Genomic DNA, 20,758 nt, shown 5'->3' on the forward strand with positions numbered 1-20,758 from the left:
AAGCTAGCACACATCAAACTACACTATAATGCAGAAAAGGATGTAAGAGAATTATGCCATTCTCAATACGTCTCACTCGGGAGATACAATACCTGTGCGGCTCGTCTGGTTGCACCAACCTCAAATGAACCGTACATACAATAGCGTGCCTGCAAAGAAAACAAACCTAACAGGTACAAAATTGTTAACAACATGCATAGTGGTATACTCGAAATGCGTGACAGCGCAAAGCAAGTGGGGAGCATAACAATGCTGTGGAAATACGAACATGTAAGTGGAGCATGCGGTCTATGCTGGTAATGAAATTGATCATAAGCATGCGGTCTACGCAAGCAATGAAATTAACGAGAATGCGGTCTATGCAATCAACACATGTGGTCTACGCAGGTGATGAAATTAAAATAATCATGCGGTCTATGCAATCAAAACATGTGGTCTACGCAGGTAATAAAGTTAATCAAGATGCGGTCCACGCAATCAAGACATGCGGTCTACGCAGGTAATGAAATTAAGATGCGGTCTACGCAATCAAAACATGCGGTCTACGCAGGTAATGAAATAAATATGCGGTCTACGCAAGCAAAGCATGCGGTCTACGCATGCGATGAAATTAAGATGCGGTCTACGCAATCAAAGCATGCGGTCTACGCAGGTAATGAAATTAAGATGCGGTCTACGCAATCAAAACATGCGGTCTACGTAGGTAATGAAATAAATATGCGGTCTACGCAAGCAAAGCATGCGGTCTACGCAAGCGATGAAATTAAGATGCGGTCTACGCAATCAAAGCATGCGGTCTACGCAAGTAATGAAATTAAGATGCGGTCTACGCAATCAAAGCATGCGGTCTACGCAAGTAATGAAATTAAGAAATATGCGGTCTACGCAATCAAAACATGCGGTCTACGCAATCAAAACATGCGGTCTACGCAGGTAAAAAAATTAAGAAATATGCGGTCTACGCAATCAAAGCATGCGGTCTACGCAATCAAAACATGCGGTCTACGCAGGTAATGAAATTAAGAAATATGCGGTCTACGCAATCAAAACATGCGGTCTACGTAGGTAAAGAAATTAAGAAATATGCGGTCTACGCAATCAAAACATGCGGTCTACGCAATCAAAACATGCGGTCTACGCAGGTAAAAAAAATTAAGAAATATGCGGTTTACGCAAGCAAAACATGCGGTCTACGCAATCAAAACATGCGGTCTACGCAGGTAAAGAAATTAAGAAATATGCGGTCTACGCAATCAAAACATGCGGTCTACGCAATCAAAACATGCGGTCTACGCAGGTAAAAAAAATTAAGAAACATGCGGTCTACGCAATCAAAACATGCGGTCTACGCAATCAAAACATGCGGTCTACGCAGGTAAAAAAAATTAAGAAATATGCGGTCTACGCAAGTAATGAAAGGTATTGTTACACAACATGATTGAAACAATTTAAGGAATTCACGAGGTATGAAAAGGATACAGGGCGGGACATTCCTCGCACGCATCGAGCATTGTTCGCAGAAGTTGTGGCCTGAGGTCAACTCGAAGGTTCACATTTCAAAAGTGCGCGTCCTCAAATGGTTTAAAGTAACGAAGGTGCGCAAACGCGTCGTTGACCCGAACAAAGGTACGGAAGGTGCGTTGACCGCAAGGGGAGTTTTACTGGCATCAATTCTGATACTTTGCTTCCTTGTCACTCTATGCTTTACTTTCCTTTTTACTAGTAATTTGAGCACATTGCACTGCCTCGGGCAGGTTTTATTCTTTTTCAAAGTTACACTTTTGCAAAACACGTGATGGGAATGAAACAATTCATTTTGTTCAAAAGATGTTGCATTTGTAAACTTCTTATGCATCGCATCGCAAGGTATCACACCACAATGTGAACGAAATTGAACTCATTTTTGAAATTTGCATCGTAATAATCAGGTAGTGAACCGACTTACAACTCGATAAGCAAAACAAAGACATAATATAACCAAACAAGCGTGAGTACAACTCGATAAACAAATCAAAAACTCAAAGAGGGTGAAATACAACTCGATAAGCAAATGCACAACAAGTTGACAATTGGACAGGCGTGCCCCTGCGAGAATCGATCACCGGGGAGGGGTTGGAGGTGGTGAAATTCCCTGATGCCCAGTGTAAACAGCTTAGGAAACCAGAAGGAAGCTCCATCGGCTTGGGGGAGAGACCATCGGCTACAAAGAATGGCTACCGGCCATAAAATTTCCTTGTCGGCAAACTATTATGGCCGGTCGGCAAACAGTTTGGCCGGCCGGCACTAAATGAGGGGATCAGCAGAATGTTGACACCTGTCCCCCACTCAACCTTATCTCCTACAAAAGATCCCAACTTCGTAGTTTTTCTCATTTTCACACTGATTTGCTCCAATGGAAGAGTTTCTTGCTCAAAACCTCACAGCTTGGATTGCTAGCTTGGATGGCTCGGAAAAAGTGAATTTCCGGGGTTTTGGCATAAATGCACTATTCACTCTGGGTCGCACCCCCTTGCACTTCCCGTTTCTTCATGCCGCGGCAAGGTTTTGGAATCCGGTGACACATGTCTTTAGCTTTGCCGGGCAAGAGATATGTCCTACCTTTGAAGACTTCCGAGCCTTAATGGAGTCCGAGCGCGACGAGGAGCTCCTGCCCCAACTTAATTTTGGTCATGCCCAATCCTTAGGGCGCATGTGCGGATTCAGCATGCGTGATGCTCGGTCCCTGATTTGTGACGGGATGCTGGACATTCCGAGTTTGGCCAATCGATTTTCTGATGTTGGTGATCGCAGCAACCATCACTGGCAAGGCTTTCGGCGGCACGCCCTCTGTTTGTGCATGCTATCCCATTTTCTATTTGTCTCAGGCTCTGGAGGGGCTAGTGTCCGGCTGATTGAGGTTGTCCAAGGCTTGAGAGAGGGCAAGAGCTGTATTGCCATGGCTTTGGCCGAGACGTTAATGGGCTTAGACGCCTTTTATCGCCATGAGACGACCAGATTAGCAGGAAGTCCACTACTACTACAGGTAATGTTTCCCACCCAATCTCGCATTCATGTATTACTCACATCACTCGGCCCTCAAGCTCGGTCTTTTCTCACAAAAACCCCATTCTCACTCTTCTCTCCTCGTACATCTCTCTATTCTTTACTCTTTCATTTTTCAATCCCTCCCCAGGTATGGCTGATGGATAAGCTACAAGTTGTGGACTCCTGCCCAGCATATTCAGCTTGCGGCTACTTCTTCCGGCACCGTCTAGTCAATGCCTTGGATGAGGGATGGTGGTTCGCTTGGATGTGCCGTTTGTCCGCAGACCGTATTGCTTGGCGGTGCCCTTGGCTGGACCTTCCGGCAATGAGTTACAACATGCCCTGGCAGACTGGGATTCAATTGATTGGTCTCACTCACTGTGTATTCTATTTCCCATTTCGGATTCGACGCCAATTTGGCCATGATCAGACCTGCCCGCCAGAGGGGATAGAGTATCCTGCTGCATTCCCGGCCCGAGGCGCACAGCTTGCTTGGCAGGCCACCGCATGGAGGATGAGAGAACTCCTGGCTCCCGTTCTTACTTTCAGTTGCACTTTGTCTGACGAGTGCGTGGATTGGCTTAACGAAGAAGCACAGATTGGGCCCAGCTTGGCATCAGAGGCTTCGACCAACTCTGGGAGGGGGCGCAGGAACACCTGACTTGACTATGCCCCAGATTTATTGCTTTATTAGTACTTTCAAGTTTTCTTTATGAATGTAATAAAAAGCAACTTCAATTGTATGCAAGAGCAGGAGAACTCTGTTTTGAAATCAATGAAATTGAAAGTTGTGGTACTGAAAATTTTCCGTTTGGTCCAAAGATGGTCGAAGTTGTAAAAAGATTATTTGAACAAAGTCAGCTTTTATTAAAACTTCTCAAAAACATTTTTGATGTGGATCAGAACTGGACACGCTTGAGATTTGTCACTGAGACGCACAACCCCAGATCCCCGCAACTGGAAAGTTGCCCCTAGTCTGAAGAGCGCCGCAGCACTGCACAGCAACAGAAAGTTGCCCCTAGTCTGAGTAGCACTGTATTGGGGATTCCAACGAATGCTGATAGACAGAGATGACTGAGATGATCAAATGGACAAAGTTGATCGAGGAAGTGTTATGGCTGAACTTCAGGATGAAGCTGCCTACGTATCCCAAGGATGGGAATCAAGCCTTACGTAGTTCCGGTTTAGGTTCGCTCGAGTATTTTCACTCTCCTTTTGCGCTCTAACTTTTGCCAAGGCCGCCCTTTGTGGGTTTTCAGCCTTGCGAGCTCAGTTTTTATATTTTCTAATTTTTTGCGCTCTGACTTTTGCCTAGGTCGCCCTTTCGGGTTTTTGGCCTAGCGAGCCTCTCAAGGGTAGTATTTCTTCAACTTGTCCATGTTGATCGGTTGGGAGAATTCCAAGCCATCTAAGTCCATCAGAACCACAGCTCCACCTGACCAGATGGCTTTGATGACGTAGGGACCAGTCCAATTGGGTCTGAACTTGCCCCTCGGGTCGTGGATGGGAGCTCGGTTGTCCTTGAGCACCAAATCCCCTTCCTTTAGATTTCTGGACTTAACCTTCTTGTTAAAAGCCCGCGCAATTCTGCGTTGATAACTCTGAACGTGATACAGTGCTTTCAGCCTTCTCTCGTCAAAGAGCATGAGTTCCTCGAACCTGCTCTGCTGCCAATCTGCCTCAGCTATCTGACACTCAGCCAATACCCGTAAAGACGGAACTTCAATTTCAATAGGTAGAACGGCCTCCATTCCATAAACTAACGGAGTCGCTCCGGTAGAAGTTGTAATTGAAGTCCTGTAGCCCCACAGAGCAAAAGGCAACTTATCTGGCCAATCTCGATAGGTCTCCACCATTTTCCGCAGTATGTGCTTGATGTTCTTGTTGGCGGCCTCAACTGCTCCATTGGTTTGCGGCCGGTACGTAGATGACTTATGAAAAGCCACGTTATACTTTTCCAACAAGTCGACCACTTCTTTCTTAAAGTGGGATCCATTATCCGAAATGATCTCGTTTGGCACCCCGTAGCGACAAATGATGTTGTTTCTGATGAACTTGGCGACGTGCGACGCCTTCAACACCGCGTATGATTGGGCCTCGACCCACTTTGTGAAATAATCCATCGCTACCAGGATATACTCATGCCCGTTCGACCCCTTCGGGGTAACAGCTCCGATCACATCAATTCCCCAAACGGAAAATGGCCACGGGGACATCATGTTGTATAGCTTGGACGGTGGGATGTTCATACGGTTTGCATGGATCTGGCATTTGTGGCATCGCCGAACAAAGCCGATACAATCTTCCTCCATGGTTGACCAGTAGTAGCCCTGTCTGAGGATCTTTCTGGCCAGCATTACTCCATTCATGTGTGCACCGCACTCCCCTCCATGGATGGCCTCCATTAGGCGCTTCGACTCTTCAGCTTCTACACAGAGCTTATGCATTCCCAGATGACCCCTTTTGTACAGCTTACCCCCGCAGATGATGAACTGAACAGCCATTCTTCTAATGCCGCTCTTATCCTTGGCGTTTGCCCCTGGTGGATACGTCTCCTTTTCTAAGAAGTTCCAAATGTCGTAATACCAGGGGTTGTCATCTTGAGCCTCGTCTATGGCGGAAATCGACTCATATGCCGGTGCAAACTTCTGATCAATGATGACTGGACGCATCCGGACTCCGGACGGGATGTCTATCATGGAAGATAGAGTTGCTAATGAATCGGCGAACCTGTTGTTCTCTCTTACGAGGTGGGTGAAATTTAGCTTCTCAAACCGGGGAATTAACAAATCCAAGGTTTGGTGGTAAATTATCATCCTTTCCTCCTTGACTTTCCAGTCTCCTTTTGCTTGAGACACAACAAGGTTCGAGTCCCCAATGACGTCCAACCGTCTTGCCCCTAGTTCTAGGGCTGCTTCCAGACCAGCAATACATGCCTCATACTCCGCCTCATTGTTCGAGACTTTGAACTGGAGCTTGAATGCTAAAGGGATACGGGAATCGTCAGGCGCTATCAGCAACACCCCTATCCCATACCCATACTGGTTTGACGCTCTGTCAAAGTACATCGTCCAAGTTTCATCCTCGATGTGCAGAATGGCTTCATCTGGGAATAGGTACTCAACCGCTTCATCCCCCTCAACCGGGTGGTCGGCAAGGAACTCCGCTACCGCTCTTCCTTTCACTGACTTGCGTGTTACATACTTCAAGTCGAATTCAGAAAGCAATAGCAGCCAACGGGCTAGCCTACCCGTAAGTGCTGGTTTCTCGAAAAGATATTTGATGGGATCCAAACGTGAAACCAACATTACAGAGTGAGCTAACAGGTAGTGCCGCAGCTTCCTAGTAGCCCATACCAAGGCCAAACAAGCCTTCTCCAGTGGTGTGTAGCGGGTCTCGTAATCCAGCATCTTCTTGCTCAGATAGTAGATGGCCCTTTCCACTCTGTCCTCTGACTCTTGCGCGAGCATGCAGCCCATGGTGGTCTCAGTTACTGAAAGATACAATATCAACGGTCTCCCCGGTTCTGGCGGTGACAACACGGGCGGGTTCTGTAGATACTCTTTGATCTGTTCAAAAGCTGCTTGACATCGGCCGTCCCATTGGAATTTCTTTCCTTTCTTCAGGAGGCCAAAAAGTGGTTCACAAGTCAAGGTTAATTTAGAGATAAACCGTCTTATGAATTGCACTTTACCTAGAAAGCCTCGCACCTCCTTTTCAGTCCTTCGTGGTGGCATTTCTAAGATGGCCTTGATTTTGGAAGGGTCGACCTCGATGCCCCTTTGTGTAATCAGAAACCCTAGCATCTTCCCTGCTGTAACACCAAAAGTACACTTCTGGGGATTCAACCGCAGCCGAAACTCTCTGATCCTTTGGAAGAATTTTTGTAAGGCGGTGTAGTGGCCTTCTCTTTCTTTGGACTTGACAATCATGTCGTCCACATATATCTCGACCTCTTTATGGATCATATCATGCAATATTGTAGTTGCTGCCCGTTGATAGGTAGCTCCAGCGTTTTTCAGCCCAAATGGCATCACTCTATAACAATATGTACCCCACGGGGTAGTGAATGCAGTCTTCTCCCGGTCTTCGGGTGCCATTACTATCTGATTATAGCCTGAGAAGCCATCCATAAACGAAAGCAAGGCGTGTCCTGCCGTGAAATCTACCAATTCATCAATGTGCGGCAAGGGAAAGTCGTCATTCGGACTGGCCCTGTTCAAATCTCTGAAGTCTACACAGACCCGAATTCTGCCGTCCTTCTTCGGCACCGGAACAATGTTGGCCAACCAAGTCGGGTACTCAGACACCAGCAGGAAGCCTGCATCAATTTGTTTGGTGACCTCTTCCTTGATCTTAAGGGCCCAATCAGGGCGGATCCTTCTGAGCTTCTATTTGACAGGTCGGGCCTCGGGATCAAGAGGGATCCGGTGCTGTACAATCTCAGGATCGATTCCAGGCATGTCTTCGTAGGACCACGCGAAAACATCTTTGAAATCTTTTAACAAAGCGACTAAGCGCTCGCGTTCCTCAGAAGACAACGTGGACCCGATCTGGACCAGCCGCGGGTCCTTCTTAGTACCAACATTCACAGTAGTGATTTCATCCATTAAAGGTTTAACAAATCTTTCCTGCTCTTGATCAATTAACCGTTGCAAAATCGGAGGAATTTCTTCCTCGTCATTTTCATCAAAATTTTGAAAATCCTGATTTAAGCAATAAATCAAAGGCACAGAAAAATACTCCGAAACCACATCCACGTCGTTCTCATTAAATACTTCCGAGCTGTCGGATTCCTCTGTTACAACAGACTCAAAAGAAAATGAAAATGACGACCTAGACAGGACCGTGGCATCCGGGTTATCACCCCCGGGAATACCGGACTCAGACTCAGTTGAGCTGGAATCTGATTCCGACGCATAAGATTCGGTAGAATCAGATTCCGGCTCACTACCTGACCCGGTGCTGCTAGATAAAAAGCCTTCTTCATATTGCCAGATGAGAGAAGGTGCGATGGACGCATCCAAAATAGCTGATGGTAGGCCCGCAGCCGCTTCATTCCCAATCACACATACCGAGGAGCTATCCCCCAAGCACCTCTGTTCGATCGGAGGATTTGAAAGCAGACACGCCAGCGCTGCCCCCATTTCGTTTTCATCGTCCTCAGATTGCACTTTCTTACTTTGCCCAGCCTCAGCCGATAGATCTGCCTGCCCTTCGGCGATGTCATCCTCAGGTAACTGTAAATCAAAGAAGATCTCAAACCCCGGTACGCGCTTTTTTTCCGCGTTGAGCCACGGCTCTGGGAAGCCACAGAACGGAAAGTCCTCCCCCTCCCGGACGAAGCGTCCGTTTAGGGTCCCCCGAATGGGCTGGTGCATTAAGTCAAAGGGCTTCCCCATCTGTTTCGCCCTGGCCCTTCCGGCCATTTCCTTTCCTTTCCTTATCCAATCCTCTTTGGTGGGTAGGTAGCCCAAACCAAAGGTATGGGGGTTATGTGGCACTTCGGCCGATGCTGCGGCACCTTTCCTGCCGCTCTTGCCCAATCCCATCCCGGGGATGTGCTGGAGTTTGTTCATGAGATAGACTGCTTGGGCACTGACATACACCCCTTCGTTAGCTGCCATGATGTCCTGTACAACCCGAGCCTCAGCCAAGGTAAAGCCTGATATGAACACATCTTCCATACTGTGTTCAATTTCTAGGACAGGCGTGGATACTTCTGGTGGCGGATGAATTGATGAATTCCCGAAGACAATGGCTACTCCCTTCCCATAGGGGTATTTCACCACTTGATGTAGGGTAGAGGAGACCGCCTTTACCTGATGCAGCCACGGCCGCCCCAAAAGCAGGTTAAACGTTGTAGGAATCTCCAAGACGTGGAAATCTATCTCGTGCTGTCCCGGCCCAACCTTCGTTTGAATCTTAATTGTCCCCATCACTTCCCGGCTTATGTTGTCATACGCCCGAATCACTTGGGCCGTTGGCACAAAATCCGCGACTTTCAAACCAATCGCATAAGCTGTCCTTGCCGGACAGACGTTGATGGCGGACCCCGTGTCGACAAGCACCACAGGTATCCATTTATCCCTGCACTCCACAGAGATGTAGAGCGGCTTGTTATGGTTCACACCCTCGGGTGGCAGTTCTTTGTCAGAAAAACTCAATGTTGGGGAACTTCCTCCCGAAAAGACTAAGCCCACCAGCTGTTCGGGCGTGGTATCTATGGAAAGCTTGGCCTTGTCCATGGCTGAAAGGACAGCCTGCCTATGTACTCGAGAAGCCATAAGCAGTCCCCAGATGGAGATGTCTGCTTGTATCTTTTTCAATTGTCTCAATACGGCCTCGTCTTCGAGTTGCTTCTCCTTTTGTTTCTCTGCTTCCTTATCTTTTCCAGACGCCTCTAGTTGATCTAGGTGTGGGGGCTTGAAATACCGTCCACTCCTAGTCATGTGATCGACTTCGCCGATATACCAGGTATCATCCGGTTGGTTACCTTCCCAATCCTCGTCCGTGTGGGCAAGGCATAGATCGTCGTCTTCCCACCACATACCATCTGCAGCCGATAGGCATCTGTCTGGTTCTGTCACAACTGTCCCGATACTTGTAGTGCTTTTTATCCCTATGCTCGCAGCATTCTCCATTTCCGTACTTGTGGCAGCCTCGATCCCCACGTGGCCTTTTGCCTTCCTGTTCCTTTCAGAATCTTCGAATCTTCCTCGTTCTGACTGTGTCAACGCAGTAGATTGCTTAATGATCCCTGTACTCAAAATGCTCCATTCCCGAGCGAAACTTTCGACACCGGCGCTCTCCGGCGATGTATTCTGTTCTTCGACCTCCCGGCTGTTATTGATGCTTCTGCCCCTGCCGGGCCTTGTTCTGACTGAAACTCCCCTACCACATCCGGCTGATCGTCCAACCATCCCGTGGCCTCAGCTGATTCCTCATAATCGAACCAGTTGACGGTTGGGTCTTCTGGATCTTGATTACCGTAAAACTGGAAATCGGCAAGATCCTCTTTCACAGCTGTCAAATCATCCATTCCCCGTCCTGGGCTGTCCCCTTGGATTGCACACAGCTCTCCCCCGGCTGGAAATTCGACATCTGGTCTATTCTGGCCCACTGGTGAAATGTAGTCACTTGGACTATAAGCGTTCCCAACATCACTTCCGGATTCCGCAGACTCTGGCTTGACAATCTCTTTCTTGTTCTCGGTGGTCACCACCACTGGCTTGGGTTGGGTTATGGAGACGTCCATCATGCACAAATCGGTGCTATCAGGAAGGAAAACCTCCGGCTTAGGCAGGTAGGAAGGTGTGATATAAATACTAGGATCGTAGGATGTGATCCCAGTGTGGATGAAATTGACTCTTTTAGGTGGTGGAACTTGGTTATGTGTGGGGAGAGGATTTGTAGTAACATTGGGTTTTTCAGGAGGTAAAATCACCCCATTATCAATGAGATCTTGGATTTCATGACGCAATCGAAAGCACAGGTCGGTGTCGTGACCGTGTTGCTGGTGGAATGCACAATACTTGGCTGGATTGTGGGTGGTGGGGAGTCTTTCGGGTAAGGGCCGCGGCTCTAGGGGCTTCAGATGCCCTTTTCTGATCAAAACCCCCAAAGCTGTGGATAGGGGCATATAAAGTGGAGCGAAGGTTCTAGTATTTCTAGGAGGGTATTTGGTTGTTTGAGGGTTGCTTCCAGACGCACCGGAGAATGGTGTGGCTGCTGTAGTTCTTGGGGAAGGGTTGGTGGTGACCATACTCACTTCAGAGGTCCTGGCAGTCGTAACGCCACTCGGGCCTGCAGTAGTATTTCGATTGAAAGTTCTGCGGGGTTGCTCCCGGTCATTATCAATCAGGCCTTGTTTTAAGGCATCCTCGATCTGCACCCCCATTTCATGTAGATCAGCAAAAGTAGGAAAGGGGATTACAATCATCTTCTACATTAGCTTCGGCTGGAGATTGCGCACAATCATCCGAATCTGGTCCTTGTCCGTGGGTCTTAAGGTCATCATCGAAGCCTTAGCCCGCCATCTGGTTACAAATTCTGAGAAACTCTCTTTGGTTTCTTGTCTCGTTGTCTCGAGATCCCGGGTCGTGATCTCGATTTGCGTGTTATACGAGTACTGCAGGATGAAGGCCTCAGCCATCTCGTCCCAACTTCTCTTGACGTCATCTTCCAATTTTGCATACCATGCGGCCGCTACACCCGACAGGGTCCGGCCGAATAAAGACAGCTTCTGCAATCTAGTGAGGCCCATTGGCCTTAGGACGTCTGAAAATAGTCGCAGGTGTACCATGGGATCCTCAGATCCGTCAAAACGATCGATTTGTGGCATCTTAAACCGATCTGGCAGCGTCACGGCCGTATCAGTGTATCCGTCTCCAATGTCCGGAATGGACTTCGCACCCTGAGACTTTTTGAACAGCTTTTCAAGCTTGTGCATTTTCAATGCTACGGGGTCCACCTTGGACTCGAAGGGAGAATCCGATAGGTTGATGGGAGTGGGTGCCTTGGATTGCTGAGGCAGAATCGGGGGTGGAGCTGGCCCCGTTGGGATGTCCGTATCTTCTTGGACGTTCCGGGCATTTGGAGTCTCTTCGGGTATCGGAACCCTTAGTGGGGGAGGGACTTGCTGTGAAGTTGACGTCCCGGTTTGCTGCTGCAATCTCACAATTAACTCCGCTTGCTCACCCATAACTGTGGCTTGTTGTTTCGTGAATTCTGCCTGTCGGACAGCATCCTGCTGCATCATTTTCATGCTTTCCTGAAGTTGGCGCACCATCTCCTCTAAGCTAGCCATACTATTCTGCTCTGGTTGAATTACTGATATGCGTTCCCTCTCTGCGGGTGAAACAGGACCCTGATCCCTACTGAACTCAGGTGGGGTAGATAAGGCCCTCTGAACTGACTGTTGAACTGATGCCCTCTGCCTAGTTGCGTTCCGTTTAGTAACCGGGGGTAGAGAATGGTACACCGGTTGTCCTGCTATCAAATCCTCAGATCGATGGAGTCGGCGACCTCTGACCCAGAGTGCTTGGGGGATGTCTACCGGGTTGGAAGCAATGATGCTAAATTACCTAGCAAAAAGATAAATAAAGCAGTAAATAAACAAGTAATCGGACGGCATAACCGCTTTAAAATAAACACATACAACATGCAGTTGGGCATTCACAATGCACAGTTTGATAAGCCGTACACACTGTTCCCCGATACTGATCACTGTTTCCCGAAATCTCTGTTCCCAACACTGAACCCTGATATCCGCGGATAACTGACTCTCACAAACTGATGCTGATACCCTCAGGCCTAATACTCAATCTTGCAAACTGATATGCACATCCCTGTAGAGCAACACTCTAAAAGCACATAGCAGGTAAAGAGAGCCAAAAACACCCCTATGTTGGGGTAGGATTTCCCTGTCCTATTTTGTCAGGAGCTAGGGTTTCACTACGCACGCAGCAGTTCTCAAACAATCTAACATCGGGTAAGCAACCTGTCCTAACTTGGAATGGTCACTATGGATTCCGAATATGTACTAGGTCGAATGGTCAAAAGGGGTGCCCTGGTAAACCGGGGTTTGTGATCCCATGCTGTCAGAGCCCATAGCCGGTCAGCCTTATGGACATGCCTTGACAAGACAAGCCTCCGGCAAACTGTTCAGGAATGGCAGATGGCAAACACTGTGTTCCTAGGCGCACCAATGCACATGCAATGCAAAGAAACACATAAGCGAAATCAAAACAGGATATCATGAGTTCGAGTCATGCTCTCTAAATTCCCCAGCAGAGTCGCCAGAAACTGTAACAAGCTCGCGAGGGACCCGCGCTACAATTCGGACTCTCGATTTGTGTCATGGTTCTAAATCTAAACCAAAGAGTCCAAATCCGGCAAATCGTTTTGAGAAACAGATTTTTTTGAAAAGAAGTGCCAAACATGGACTGCTTTGCCAGATACAGAGTCGCCACCTAAATATTTTTTATGGGAGAATTTAGGAAACCCTGACTCGGTGCCGAAGGCCACATGTCCGTCATCACCGGAGTTGTCTCGGCTCGGGAGCTTGGGTACGATCGGGGAAGGTCAGCTATGAGCACCCCCTTTCGCCCGGTCCGAAGACCGGCCTCTACTAACCGTGATATCCAATTTTGAAAACGTTTATGTGTTCTTAAACCGGTTATTAGCCTAGAATTACTATGTTATGCGCGCAGCAAATAAGTATAGACTAGATTGCCTAATTTGGAAAGAAACATTGCATATCCGTTTGTTTTGAAAATGCTTTGGAATTTGCTATTTGCAAGTAGGCTAAAACACGGATTTTAATGAGTTTTTCCAACTCAAACAATCCAACCTCCACCCACAGGCATTTCAAACAGTTTGACACATAAGCATTTATCCGCATGGTAAGCATACTGTCATATTAACATTCACACGCATGCGAGATGCTAAAGCAAAAATACTTACATCGTACTCCGTGTCAAAACAGTAAACTAGTTAGCAAACATGCGTGTCCTAGTTCATGTTAATTTGCCTAATGCAACACATATAGGATGCAATTAGATAGGCTCGGCTAATCTAAGCATGGCATATGAAATGCAATCAACTATCACATATTCAATTTTGAATTGAGGTAAAAATGCAGTTAGCGTGATGTACCGAGCCTAATGCATGCAATATAAATGCATGGATGCACACATGCATAGCATAAGGTATGCTAATTTTAAAGATGCCCTAATCTACCATCATAAGCAGGTAAATAAAAGGGAAGAAAGAAGTGGGGATTGGAAGACATACACACCACCCACACACACTTATTACAGATTTGCCCTCACTCGGAGGGACCAAATAAATATTACAGTCCCAAAATAATAAACAAATAAAATTATTACAAAATCTCCTAATTAATTAAAAGAAAGGAAGCAAAAGAAAGAAGAGGGTGGCCACAGCCTCTGCCTCGGGATGCGCAGATGATGCATGCTCAGAACTCGGCTCGCCCGAAAAACCCGTACCGTACCCCTGCCACTTCTGTTTGTACTGCCTTGTCTCTCTGAAAATTGCCCAAGTCCTGGAGCAGGTTCCTTACACACTGCAGGGCACCACCGGCCAGACATAATTCCTACCGGCACTCTAGAATTTCCATCGGCTGCTGAGTTTACAATCGGCACTTAAAATATTGCCGGCCGGCACTTAATTATGCCGGTCGGCAGAAACTTCCTGCAGAGACAGTTTGACAGCAAACAGAGAACAGACAGTGCATGGCATGGGGTTTTCAGGTACATGTGAGCATGGTTATGCTTCCTATCATGTTTTGAACTCAAGGAAGCATGTCCCTCGATCTCCGAACCATCAATGGTGCATGGTGGCTCAAAGAATCAAATTTGCCATTTGATATAAAGATGCATGCAACAAACAAAGTGAGAACCGAAGCCTTATCAAGTTGGAGTCAAAGGCCCCGGTGACCGAGAATCAAGGCACATTACATCACTTGAAGTATGAATGTCCCTTGACCCTCCTATTTGGCTTGGCACCCCAAGCCAAATGGTGCAATGCATGTTATGCTCACAAGGCTCAAAATGCGACATGATGCTAATTATGCAAGACATGCCAAATATCATGCAACAAATATGACAAGTATGCAATGGTAGCACACAAGATGCAAGTGTGATGCAAACATGGACCAATTTACCATGAAGTTAGCATGGGACTACACATTTATGAGACAATTATGTAGCAAACAAGGGACAAGCATGCAAGAGGGTCTTAAAGTGACAAAGGTGCAGGCCTTGACTCACCTCAAAACAACACCAAAAGTGCTCAAAAGGATGGACAAACTCTCATGTCAACATGTAAGCCAATAGACCCAAGGCTAAGGCACCAAAAGGGCCACTTCATTTCCAAGAACAAGACCAAATCATGGCATGATTTAGACAAGTAAAAACAGAGTTTTTATATGCAAAATGGGACTCCAAAACCTCCTAGCATGGCAGCTACAATACCTCTCATGAAATGCTACCACCAAGACTCATTCCTAGGCATAAGAGAGTACACCCTCAAGGCATAAAAGAGGTCAAGCATGCACACATACAAACATGATTCTTGGACTAAAATATCATGGCAAACAACTTCAACTCGTTAAAGTGGATCAACTAAGGCGTGCTAGTGACTCATATACTTGAGGGCTCACAAGCCAAAATGCATGGCAACCATATCAAACATGTCAAACACGACCAAATGGATAACCAAAAGACTTTAAGCATGGAAAAATAGTGCTAACATCTTCATGGAACCAAACCAACACATGCAAAAAACATGGTCTAAACACAAGGGACATTTCTAGGCCAAATGGAGCAATACAAAGCAAGTACTACAAGCATACAATGAGGCACAAATCCGGCCGAAAACAGAGATCCCACATGACCTAAAAACACCCAAAAAGTTCTGAAATGAAGCAAAAACCAAGCAAACATGCCCGTCACCCTTTTGGGCCACAACTCAAGGAAACAAGACCATAAAGGGAGAGGGGTGTCCCTCCCCTATGCAAGACTTCAAACTGACCTATTTAACACTAAAAATACACTGATTTTCAGTGGTGAAGAGATCAAAATACAAAGATGACCAAAGCTTAACCAAAGAGGCAACAAAAGTGGCCAAACAAGGCCTAATAGAGTGAGTTTGCACTCAAAACACCAAACAACCTTAATGAAAGTTCTAAAGCATGAAAATATAGGCCTTTTTCATGTTATATACAAAAGCTAAATCAAAAAGAAAAATAGGTAAAAGATGATTGCAAGTTTGGGGAATATAAGACAAGATGCTCACCCTTGAAGAACCTTTGAAGAACAAATGGTCTAGCCCTCTCCTTTTGATCAAAACCAGTCCAAAAACTCAAGAAACAACCCCCCAAGTCCCTCAATCTCGGAGCAAGGTGTAATAGTGTGTGTAATGGTGCAAAAGTAAGGTAAAAACACACTTTTGAGCTAAGAAACACACACAAAGGAGGAGAGAGAGGGAGATATAGAGACAATATGTATCTATATCTCTAAGCTCTGGTTTTTGGTTTCAACTTTCTAACCTAGATCAAAGAGGAAGGCCCTCCCTCTTATAAGACTCCCTCTTGCAAAGCTTATACAACAAGCTTGCTTAGAGGGAGATCCCTCCATACACGTGTATGGAGGGAGGCAGAGTTGGTGCCAGCTATCACAGCTGGCACAAAATATCTCCATAAAGTGGATGAATAGTGGTCGGCTGCCCAAAAAAGTTGTTTCGACAAAAAAGAGTGCCGACCGGCAATAAAATGTGCCGACCGGCAACAAAATGTGCCGATGGAAGCAAAAGACCGGCCGGTGGCCTCTAGCCACTGCCGGTGGTGTGTGGGGATGCCTCACAAGGCATTCCCTGCCCTTCCAAGGCAAAACACAAGTGTTCGGTGTGAAACCAGACACTAAACGGTCAAGTTCGGAGATCCTGAGGCAGGGCGCGCGAGCCGAAACCTCCGGGAACTCTAAACGAACACATACATGAATAATCACCGAGTGTTCCAAGCGGTGACGTCCAAGTCTCAAGGACGGTCAAAAATGGGGTGTCTACAGTCAGAGTCGGTTATCTCTCTCGAACTTTAATCCCAGATTAACCGTGCCATGTATGTACCTTAGGATCTATTTCACTACCTGCCAGTGACCTTTTCTTGGATCATGCATATACCGGCTTACCATACTCACAGCATGTGAGATGTCAGTCCTTGTACAAACCATAGCATACATTAATGCACCAACTGCATTTGCATATGGAACTTGTGCCATAAGCTTCCGTTCTTCTTCTGTGCGTGGAGACATCGAAGTACTAAGCTTGAAATGAGGGGCCAATGGTGTACTCACAACTTTTGTTTTCCCATTTATGCCAAATCTGTCTAACACCTTTTTCAAATATTGAGTTTGTGTCAGATGAACCGTGCCTTTCTTCCTGTTTCTCTTGATCTCCATGCCAAGAATTTTCTTTGCTTCTCCCAAATCCTTGATTTCAAACTCTCTTGCTAACTGTGCCTTGAGTTTGTCAATCTCCTCATTGCTCTTTGATGCAATTAACATATCATCTACATATAAGAGCAAATAGATAAATGACCTATCTAGAAGCTTACGAAAATATACACAATGATCAAATTGACTTCTTGTGTATTCTTTCTCTATCATGAACCGATCAAATCTCTTGTACCACTATCTCGGGGATTGCTTCAATTCGTACAACGATTTGTTCAGCTTACAGGCCCAATTCTCTTTTCCAGCAACTTTGAAACCATTTGGCTGGGACATGTATATCTCCTCTTCAAGATCTCCATGTAAAAAGGCAGTTTTGACATCAAGTTGGGCGAGCTCGAGATCAAACTGTGCAACCAAAGCTAGCAAGATACGAATAGACGTGTGCTTCATAACAGGTGAGAATATCTCATTGTAGTCTATTCCTTCCTTTTGGGCGTAGCCTTTAGCTACCAATCTGGCTTTGAATCTGATGTTGTCTTTGCTTGGGATGCCTTCCTTCTTGGTGTAAACCCACTTATACCCAATTGCTTTATTTCCTTTTGGAAGTTGCACCAACTCCCAAGTCTGGTTCTTGTGAAGTGACCCGATCTCTTCATCCATAGCCTCCTTCCATTTGACACTTTCTGCATTCTGCACGGCTTCTTTAAAAGTGCAAGGAACATTGTCTTTAATGATTGAAAGTGCATAGGCTACCATATCGGTCAGCCAACCGGGTTGCTTGGTAACCCTTTTTCCTTTCCTGATTGCAATGGGTTCTGATTGTTGTGGGGCCTCTGGATCTTCATTTTCATCTGAACTCTCTTTAGAGCTATCCACTGAGACTTCTTCAGGATGGTTGATTGGCTAAATAGTCTTTGCTGGAGTCTCAAACTCCACCTGAACTGACTTCTTCAATGCTTCATCATTTTCTTGAGGATTTGGTTACTTCAGCATTGTAGACTTATCAAAGGTAACGTCTCTTCTAGTGATAACTTTCTTTGATTCAGGGCACCAGAGTCTGTATCCCTTTACATCGTCACTAAAGCCTAAGAAGACAGCTTTCTTGGCTTTAGGATCCAACTTAGATTCTGTAACATGAAAATAGGCTGGACATCCAAAGATACGTAGCTGATCATAATCAGTAGGTGGCACTCCTAACCATACTTCCATGGGAGTCTTGCCATCTAGTGCTACAGCAGGTAGTCTGTTGACAAAATGATGAGCATAGTTCAATGCCTCGCCCCAAAATGCCTTGCTCAATCCTGAATATGATAGCATACACCGGACTTTTTCCACCAAAGTGCGGTTCATGCGTTCTGCAACTCCATTTTGCTGCGGTGTTCCAGGAACTGTGAAATGTCTCACTATCCCTTCATTCTGGCAAACCTCAAAGAAGGGATCTGATGTGTATTCCCCACCATTATCAGATCTGAGCTTCTTGATCTTTCTGCCTGTCTGGGTCTCAATCATTTTTTTCCACATAAGAAAGATTTCTAATACTTCATCTTTATGCTTCATTGTGTAAACCCATACTTTTCTTGAGAAATCATCAATGAATGACACAAAGTAGTGTTTACCTCCCAATGAAGCATTCTTGGAAGGACCCCATACATCGGTGTGAACGTAGTCTAGAATCCCTTTGGTACGATGAATAACAGTACCAAACTTGATTCTTGTTTGCTTGCCCAGTACACAATGCTCACAGAACTCAAGCTTCCCAGTTTTGGTGCCTTTCAACAGGCCTTGCTTTACCAATCCTTGTAAAGCCTTTTCTCCAGTATGCCCTAAGCGCATGGGCCAGGAAGTGTCTAACGCATCATCCTCTGAGCTGGTGGAGACAGCCACTCTCCCTGTGACTATAGAGCCGTCTAGAAATATAAATTTCCTTTTCAAGTGCCCTTCATTGTAACAAATGCTCCTCTAACAACTTTGAGGATTCCACCTTCCACAGTTACTCTGTAAGCTTTGGAGTCTGAGATGAGATTCTTTGTCAAATTTGGTACATACCGAACATCTTCAAGAATTCTGATTGTTCCATCATGTATCTTCAGTCGAATTGTTCTAATCCCCTTTGTCTAGCAAGCTTGGTCGTTGCCCATCAGTAGAAATCCTCCATCGAACTCTCGTAAGCTCGAGAACCACTGCTTGTTAGGACACATGTGGTAGGAACATCCGGAATCTAAAATCCATTCATCAGACTGGCCAAGTGATGAAACTGTGAAGGCTGATCTTTCACCATTATTTCCATCTCGTGCAACGTTCACCTTTTCCTCTTTTTTGTCTCTGACAATCTTTTGCCCAATGCCCCTTCTAGCGACAAGCAGCACACTCGTCTTTTGCAAGACGTCTTCTATCTGATGATTTCCCTCTGGATTTTGAGCGAGACTTTCCTTGCCCTGTATATCTTCTGTTATTTGTCATGCCTCTGACTGTCAATGCCTCGGATGCTGAGTCCCTGTTTGCAGATTTATCTTTCCTTCTGAACTCATTATTTACCAAGGCGTTTAAAACATCAACATACTTGATCTTTTATTTACCGTACAGTAAAGTGGTAGTGAGATGATCATATGTGTCAGGCAAGGAATTCAAGAGTAACAGTGCTTTATCTTCATCATCAATGTGATCATCCAAGTTTTTCAAATCGGTAAGAATTTTGTTGAAGTTGTTTAGGTGTTCGTTCATCGAAATACCTTTCTTATAGTCGAAACGAAACAACCTCTTCTTCAAGTAGAGCCGATTCTCAATGCTCTTTGTCATGAACTTGTCTTCCAGTGCATTCCAAAGCTCCTTCGCAATATCATATTCTGTGAAGACATACTTCTCCTCTTTTGCAAGACAAAGTCGGATGGAACAGCAAGCTAGAAGATTCACTTTCTCCCATTCTATCTCGTCCAGGTCATCTGGTTTGTCTCCCAGAATGAAGCGCAGGTTCATTTGAACAAGCATATCTTTAACTTCGCATCTCCATATGCCGAAGTTGCTACGTCCATCAAACTTTTCTACCTCGAACTTAGTATGGGACACTAGGGTCCAATACCTAGAGTTGTTTGTAGCCGCGGGGCTGCTTGTAGACTCGGTTGATCTCCTTTCTGTAGATTCTGCCATTAAGACTTTTTTTAAAAAAAAATCTCCACTACAACTATAGCGGACGCTTGAAATGTCTGAACACGGCAAATTCTAAGTTCCCAAAGACTTCACTGAAAATTCGATTCCCGAAGACTTCACTGAAAATTCGAGTCCGAATCTCAAAAAACGGAATCCGCAGTTGTGTCTAGATTGGTTGATTTAGCCAAGAAAACACTTTCTCCACCTCTCCAAGGACCTCAATGAAATTTCTCTAAATCTAGGGGTTCAATTACAATTTCCCAAAACTTTAGGGACCTTACTACAATTAATAGAAGTTTCAGGGGCTAAATTATAATCTTAGCAAGATCAGGGACTAAATTATAATCTTAGCAAGATCAGGGACTGACATGCAATTTACCAAACTTTCAAGGGCCTCCCTGCAATTTTAGAATTTGGCTGACTGGGTGATGACGTGGCAAATGTGCTGACGTGGCGATGACGTGGCAGTGAGCTGGCGGTGACGTGTCTCGACACGTGGCAGTGACTTGGTAGCCACGTGGTTCAGACGTGGCAGTGACCTTGCTGACACCTGGCGCTGGCGTGGCGTGGCATGACGTGGCAGCTTCCGAAAACAAATTTGAAAATTGTTTGGG

The sequence above is a fragment of the Camellia sinensis genome, chromosome 15 (assembly GCF_055761805.1).
Source record: "Camellia sinensis isolate YWXY chromosome 15, ASM5576180v1, whole genome shotgun sequence".
In the NCBI taxonomy this organism is placed as follows: domain Eukaryota; kingdom Viridiplantae; phylum Streptophyta; class Magnoliopsida; order Ericales; family Theaceae; genus Camellia; species Camellia sinensis.